This window comes from Sander lucioperca, chromosome 8 (assembly GCF_008315115.2).
Source record: "Sander lucioperca isolate FBNREF2018 chromosome 8, SLUC_FBN_1.2, whole genome shotgun sequence".
Lineage (NCBI taxonomy): Eukaryota > Metazoa > Chordata > Actinopteri > Perciformes > Percidae > Sander > Sander lucioperca.
Genome location: NC_050180.1, coordinates 466,382 through 475,087, shown reverse-complemented (window position 1 = coordinate 475,087; position 8,706 = coordinate 466,382). Strand labels below are relative to the sequence as shown.

General features: G+C 38.7%; 1 pseudogene; it reads left to right on the top strand.

The window, feature by feature from the left end:
* Positions 1–3,499: 3,499 nt before the first annotated feature.
* On the top strand, positions 3,500–7,752 carry LOC116036879 (annotated as a pseudogene).
* The last annotated feature ends 954 nt before the right edge of the window (positions 7,753–8,706 follow it).

Here is an 8,706-nt window from a genome sequence, read left to right as displayed (position 1 = left end):
TAGTTGTTGTTGAATCACTTAGTTGATTGACAGAACACTGCTTTGATCATTTCCAGTTTCAAAAATGTGAGGACCTTTCTATTTTGTTGATTTTAATACCTTAAGTACATATTTTTATGATACTTTTCTTACTTAGGTAATTTTTTTTTTTGGAATATTGCTGGTAACAGAAAATGTGTAGAGTTTGGAATCAGTACTTTTACTTACTTTGTCCACTAGAAGTATCTGTATGAACCTTATTGAAGTGACAACATTTTTGAATGGATGATGTCATAGATCAGAAATAGAAAAGCAGTGTGTTGGATGCAAACTGGAGAAATCCTCCTTTACAGAGGACAGCCGGAGGAGGAGCTTTCCAGAGAATACACACACACACACACACACACACACACACACACACACACACACACACACACACACACACACCCAGAGATAAGAGAAAACCACGACTTGTGCATGTGGAATTTAGGTTCAGCAATGAATTTGATCCACATTTTTGTTATAAATGATATAATGTGATATGTTCCCATATCAGGTAACAACTTGGATAAAGAAGACTGCAACACTCAGTGCTTTTAATTCATAATGATTTTTAGAACTACCAGACAGCGATTAGTATTACTTTGTGTTGCAAACCAAAGATAAAAATAAAATAAACAACATATTTTTGTTTAAATCATCTGAGATTTCATCCTAAAAGCAGTTAATTTAATATTGTACTCTAGTGAGTTTTTCAGTCAAACTGCACTATAGACTTTGTTTGTATTTTCAGTTGCTATATCACAAATTGTTTAAACTAAATTATTAATTGATATTGATTTATTTTTCTTTTAAAGTAATTATTTATTGAACTTTTTATTGCTTTTATACAGGGTTTGCTGTGTAACACAGGACAGAGTGTTAATGGCAGACCACTAACCACTAAACAGATTATTTACATATGCTGTGTGATTGAGTCATGAGTTTTGTCATGCCTCAACAGGAGGGATATAGTAAAAGTTATAAATAAGGTGTTTAATAAATAAAGTGTTCACATCATTTTGATTTTAAAAATACTCTAAAGAAATGTTTTGTTTCAATTTTTGTGTTGTTTTGATTGACTTGCACTTTTTTGCAAAACCAACCAGTAAGATAATCTGAGGCCTAAAGAGAACAATTTCCAAAAAACAGTGTTTCCTTTTCAGCACAATTTGTATGGATTTTCTCGAGTTAAACAAACAGGAGGGAAAGAAATGCTGTTTTCGAATTATTAAAGTTCACTAAACGAGTAAAAGTTTTTCCAAGTGATAATATTGATAAAAGAACAGATAATGCTTCTCAGAGTTCTGTTTTGTGCCAAACAGTGTCTCGGTGTGTCAGAGACCGGGTCCATCTCACCCCCCCTCCAGCTGCAGGACCGGTGACAAACTGTACCAGAAGATTGACGACAACCACCACCACCACACCACAGCACCGCAGAACCTAGCACAGCTAGACACGATAGAGGTTTGTGGTCTGGCTACGGTTCTCGGCCCAGAGGGAAAGGGATGGTGGACCAGTGCTAGCCGTCTGGTTGTGACTCCAGCATCTGGAGATGCACTGTGCCAAACCAAAGAGCCAGCAGCAAACCACATGCCCTACCCAAAGCCTTGATGAACATTCTCTGATGAACTGATGACGCTGAAATGAGAAGGCTTCGGAGGGGTCAAACATATGACCCCGAGGCCTGCTTCACCAAAGAAAAATACACTCAATCCTATCTGGAGGAACGGGACCACGGCCAGCAGACGGACTGAGAGAAGGAGGCGGGGGGAGAGAGACCGTCCTGATCTGACACATCTGACGCATTGTGAAGTTAAGTAGTACACTGACTCACATTCTGAAAATACACATATTTTGATCAAATGAAAAGTTTTTATTTACATGGGTTAAATTTGATCCTTAACAACAGAAGCTGTTTGCAGTGTATAATTCATCTGTTCATGTCTTACAGATTCACAAACAACTGGCAATGATTGAGATCAATATCTGATTAAAAATGTTCAGTATTGACGTGAATGCTTAATGATGTACAGTATGAGTAATGGACTGAGAAATTGCAGAATTTTATTCATATACTCATTTAATGTTGTATTATTAGATGCCCAGCTTGAAGATAACTGGCGACATCGACTCTTTGTTATGACTATAAACTTTGTATTGCATTCCACCTTGTGTTACAAAAGCTGTTGTAAGAGAGCATTTCGGTTTTTTTTTCACTTTTCTGTACTCACAAAATGAGTGCTGTAAACTGATTCCTTGACACACACACACACACACACGCACACACACACACACACACACACACACACACACACACACACACACATTCCCAAGTGTGCGTTCTGTAGAAGTCTCACATGAGGAACTAACCCTAACCCACAGGAGTAATCAGATTACAGATGGGCAGGACTTTCATCAGAATCAGAATTGATTTATTAAGTTAGTAACACGAAGAAATAAAGTAAGTCCCATGGTTGATGAAACAGGGAGGATCTGGTCTATAAAGAGGCTCTGAGTTCTGGTCTCTGCAGCAGATCAACAACAGCTAAACCATGGGGAACAACTCTAGTACACCTAGTAACACCAATACTAATACTGGGAATGTTGTTAATAGCGGGAACAGCGATATTAGTGGAGGCAATATTGGTGGTTCTGGAAATTCTAGTAAGTATGTTTCTCAGTAAATTGTGTTGTGGTGATTAATAGATTTTATATTATAATTATTAATACTTTAAATTTTGCAATATATGTGTTTTAAGTATTTTATAAATGAAGTGAGACTTAAAATAACAGGAAGTTTTTGTTTTCAGACTCATTTGTTTTTTCATTATCTAGTAGGATTAGTCGTAGTAGACGCAGTATGTGAAATGGTCACGTTATTTAATCTATTGATTCGTGTTCACAGGGACGTTTTTTTTTGTTTTTTTCGTGGTGGCCAGCACGAAAATGTGAAGTAATGTATTTCAATGGGAAGCATATTTCGTGATCACGGCACGAAAACGGTAGGGAGTAGTATAAAGAGCCGAAAATCCACGTAGGGAGGTTGGTCGGGGGGGTGGATGGGTCAACCAACACAGGACTTTCACCCCGGAGACCGGGGATCACGTCCCGCGTGCTGCGTTTTGTTTCCCCGTTGTCTTCCTAATCACAACCGTCTCGTTATTGTGGCGCGTCCCCCGCGGCCGCCTCCCAGCATATGAGGCGTCCTTTCCCCGTTGTGTATTTTGTGCTGGCCACCACAAAAAAAACGAGAAAAACGTCCCCGTGAGCACGTATCAATAGATTAAAAATAACGTGACATTTACACAAACTGCTGTGAGACTGGGTTGGATTAGTAGTGCAGATTACAGAAACTAGATTTTACGTTATTCATTTCTATAATGATTTGACGATGTGACTCTGGTCCCAAACACACACTGAGTTCACTCTGATTACTGACACTAATCTGTGAAACATGTTGCATGATGCCTAAATGTTTTTCTTTCCAGTAACGATGAGGTCCGCGCGTTCACTCTGTAAGATATGAAGTTTATTTATGAACTTTGAACTTTTATTATATTTTTTCATATTGAATTATACATGTTAATCCTTTTGTTTAACTCCATTTGCCTATTACCTAATAATTACACAATTTTCTCTTCAGCTTTGAGTAAACAAATACATTCTACAAGTCAACTTAATTTTGCAATATATTAACTGTATTTATTTATTCTGTATAATTCCAAGTGTTGCAGACTATATTTACATGTTTTCTAAATGTGTTTCTTTGTAGGCTCGATGCCGCCTTCTCGCAGTAAGATATGAAGTTTATTTCTAAACAACTTTCAGACTTTTATTATAATCATTATTTATATAAAACGATACATGTTGTTAATCAATTTAAGTAATTCCATAATTCCTCTTCAGCTGTGAGTGAACCATGGAGGAAAATATCTTGGGGGTGAGTTCACTTTGACTTGTTTCTGCTCTCTGCTATTTAACATAATCTACACAAGTGTAGTATTGGCTTTAGTTGCCTTTATTGATAGGAGGGATTAAGTAAGGAATGTGTGAGAGAGAGGGAGGTGACATGCAGCAAAGGGCCACAGGTCGGAACCAAACCTGCGGCTGCTGCTAATAGGACTGAGCCTCTCTACATGCATGCTCAACCAGGTGAGATAACCAGGCACCTGAGACCCCGAACTTTTGATTAGATTTTTATATATCTCAAACAATCAACAGTATGTTGTGAAAGAAAAAAAAGAAAAACACAAAGATAAAAACACAAACAGACAAATCAGCTTTTACCAAAAAACAACATTAAGAATAAGTTCAACAAGAGCAGGCAGAGGCATAATGTTTATAGAGCCCTGCCCCTACTTCACAATATCATATTATTACAGGAACAATCAAATAGATATGCACATACAGCATACACACATTATAGGTCGTACAACACTTACACTTACAACAATACAACAACATACAACTATACACTTACATTACATTTACCTGCTGGATCCTGCTGGACCCTGCTGGACCCTGCTGGACCCTGCTGGACCCTGCTGGATCCTGCTGGATCCTGCTGGATCCTGCTGGACCCTGCTGGATCCTACTGGATCCTGCTGGACCCTGCTGGACCGTACTGGACCCTGCTGGACCCTGGGCCTGGTGCTAGCTGGTTCTTATTCTGGATTAGTGTTTCTTCTGATTAGTGGTACTGTAGATCCTTGGAGGAGACTTTGCCGGGAGGAGAGCAGGTTGCAGCTCTGGAGACAGACCTTCAGGTAGCGGCTGTAGCAACTTGAAATCAAAAGCCGGTGCCTGGTGAGTCTACCCTTAGTAACACAGCAACAGGAAGCTTGTTGCTAGGTTACACCCAGCAGAGAGTTGCTACAGCCGCTAACTGAAGGTTGGCTTTGGATTTAATCCAGTAAACAAACTATCAAAATGTTCATTAACCAGAGTTCTGTCAATCTGCAGCCGATTGCTCTTCCTTAACCAACGGATGTTTGTCTCAGTATAATTAAGATAAGATAAGATAAGATAGACTTTATTAATTATTAAACTGACAACTGAATGGAGAAGTTTAGATAGAGGCTTTCAGTGAGGCTCAAATTCTGTTTCAGAGCAACTGAATTACATTTCATAATAGTACACTCACTTTTCAACTCTATTGGAATTCAGTTTCAAACGTACACACGAGTTAGACTTTATGAAAGGAAACTGGACTTTTATCAAGCGGGAGAAATTTGGGGAATTCTTTAAAATCTAAAATGAAATGTGATCCTGTCTTAACAGAGACAATGCGAGGGATCTCCAGTATGTGAAGGAGTATAAGCCTGGAAACAAGGACATCAAACATGTCCGAATCCTTCTGTACGGACCCAACGGAGCTGGAAAGTCCAGCTTCATCAAGTCTGTCAGCAGCGTCATACGAGGCAGAGTGACTACTCCTGCTTTGACCTCTGACAAAAGTTACAGTGGAACAGTAAGACAACTTTAGATCAACCTCTAAAGCAACATCGGCTGTTTGATAAATCTTTCTCTTTAACTTTTCCCCCAAATTAACCCTAACTAAATGATCTGCATGAGAATAAACAGAGTTTAGTCTGACATTAATGTATCAGGGACGTCATACAGAATAAACACTGCAGAACCATAAATCTGTAGATTACTGTGATTAAAACGAGTATTTAATCTTTGTGTGTTACAGTATGAAACGTTTAAAATCAGAGAAGAAGAAGGAAACCCAGAGGCATTCTGTCATTTTGTCTTCAATGACGTCATGGATCTGAAGGATGGAGATGGAATCAGTTCTGACGACATCAAGCTGACCCTGAAAGGACATGTGAAGGAGGGTTACCAGGTACCACTCTCACTTTAGTCAACTTTAAAGAGACCCTATTATACTGCATCAGCATCATATCTGTACTCTTGGGGGTCACTAAAATAGGTTTACATGCTTTGATGTTCAACAAACATATTATGTTTCTCTTACTGCCCATTGCTGCAACTCTTCTGTCTGAATCACTGTCTGAACTTGGCCCGCCTTTCTGAAAAACCTGGTGCACTCTGATTGGTCAGCTGGCCCACTCTGTTGTGATTGGTCAACCAAATTACAAACAAGCAGCTGGTGGGCTGCGCTGGCTGAGGCTGCTCATATGGGCAGCACATCTGAAAAACTCAGCTGGCTTTCTCAATCAACAAGATCATTAACGAGGAATTTCAAAGAGGAATGTGGGCGAGACGTTTTAGGCAGTTGAGAACAAGTGCTCTCTGGGGGAGAGAAAGATCCATTTGGAGTGAAATGTGTTCTTTTGTACTTTATATATCTATTACATACACAAAAACTATACAGCACACTAAAATACGGGGAAAATCCAAAAAAGCTTAACAGGGGCTCTTTAACATGAATTAGTGATCAGCTAACATGACGTTTGTCATTTTAATGAAGTAAGAGTTGAAATGCTGCAACACCAGCAGGGCTATTATAGTTTAGTCAACCATTATAACCTTGCCTAGGGCTGTGCAATCATTCAGATTTGGATCACCAGTTCACCTCCTAACAATCACAAAAACATTTCAAAGGGTTTTCACTGTTGATGTGTAATTATTTTTAACTTCAATGGATGCAACATCTTTCCAAAAGTCAACCAGTAATCGTCTTACACTCTTAAACACAGTGTCATAATGTAATTGTGTTTTCCAGTTCAAGCCTTCCTCTCCACTGTCTGATGATGACCCAGGCTACAACCCCCGTCCCTCTGCAGACGACCAAGTTCATGTTCTGGTTTGTGTGCTTTCTGCTAACTCAGCAGAAATCCCAGACTCAGTTCTGAAGAAGATGGCAGACATCAGAGAGGCAGCCAGTGAGCTGGGTAAGCAGGTTAACTTGATCTCAAGTCAGTGGTCAGACTCCAACACTCAAACAGGAGTTCAGCACTTTAACACTGAGTCCATACTCAATAATTTATCACAGTTTGATACAGCCCATAATACAAAGATCAGGACTAAAAAACTCAAATAATGTTCAGGTTTCAGATCAGATTTAAGCTTTTTCCTGACGTAAGTTTACATTTTTACTGAGAGCTTGTTCAGACATGTTTATAGTTTTTTATAGTTGTTTGTTGGATTTAATGAAGAAAAAATTCCTGAAAAAGCTAAAATACTGAGTGTGTTTCTGTCTGCAGGGATTCCCCAAATGGCAATAGGCACCTACATTGATTCAGCCTGTCCTGAAACTAAAAAGGATCTGAAGAATGTGTACAAGAGCCAGCACCTGAAGCAAAAGGTGAGTTTGTACATAAATATAACCTCAAGTGTTTTAACTTTGTAGTCCAAATATGTTCAGTATATGAGCACAGAAACCCACATAAGTCCCATTGTTTACCACTCAGGTGAAAGACTTCAGCGCAGCAGTGGGAGTCCCAGAGAACTACATCTTTCCTGTGAAGAACTACAGTGATGAAACCAACATCAATGATGATGTCGACACTCTGATCCTGAATGCACAGACAAATGATCAACCTTGGAGACGACTTCATTTGCAAAATGTAAAACTATGTTAGAGAAAGCAGTGAGTCTGGGATGTCCAGTTCTAATCTGTTGGCAGGTCTCTTTGACAGTTAATGTCTGTATTTGATGAAGACTGTTGTCTCTATAAGACAGCTGGGATCTGATCCTAGTGGCCAACACATACATGTAATTGCATGTTTGCATGTTTGTGATGAATAAATTCTGTGGCTTGCAGTCAGTGTGCAGGTGTTATTATTTTCATCAACATTTTTTTTATTTCTGTCTTCCTGAAATCACAGAACACACACACGTCAGCCTCTTACACGGCTGCACTAACTCAGGATTTACTTTAATTTCCTTCTCCATAACAACATTATCTTATTTAAACAATATAAATGATCACATTACATTACTACCCCCACTCATATACTCTCTAGCAACTTACGTACATACATAATGAGAGCAACTTTCCCAGTGCCTTAAAGCCTGCTATAAAGGCTGCTATAACCCATGTGTATAAATCTGCTATAACCCATGTGTATAAATCTGCTATAACCCATGTGTATAAATCTGCTATAACCCATGTGTATAAATCTGCTATAACCCATGTGTATAAATCTGCTATAACCCATGTGTATAAATCTGGTGATAAACAGGTTAGTAGTTAGTCACCTATCAACATCCTATCAGTCATCTCAAAGGTCATTGAAACTGTAAACACCTTCCCAGGTGAACCTGGTTCTCCAGGAGGAATGGGCAACTGGAGTCATAACCAGGGATGTCTGTCTGTGTGTGTGTGTGTGTGTGTGTGTGTGTGTGTGTGTGTGTGTGTGTGTGCGTGCGTGCGTGCGTGCGTGCGTGTCTGTCTGTCTGTCTGTCATTTTAATTTTTTAATTTTAATAATTTTTAATGAAAATGAGTGACAAAAATATTATTATTCCCTCCAATATCCTGAATCATATTGCAATTGCAATATCAGTCAAAATAATCACAAATAGATATTTCCTCATATCATGCAGCCCTAGTTCAACCTTTGAATCAAATATTTGACTAAAAGCTGCAGATGAAGAGTTAAAGACAAACAGAACATTGATATGAAATGTTATGATGCTGATATTTTAAACAATAAAAACATTTATATTATTTTATTGTATGACAGTAACAACACAGACTATAGATGAATTAACC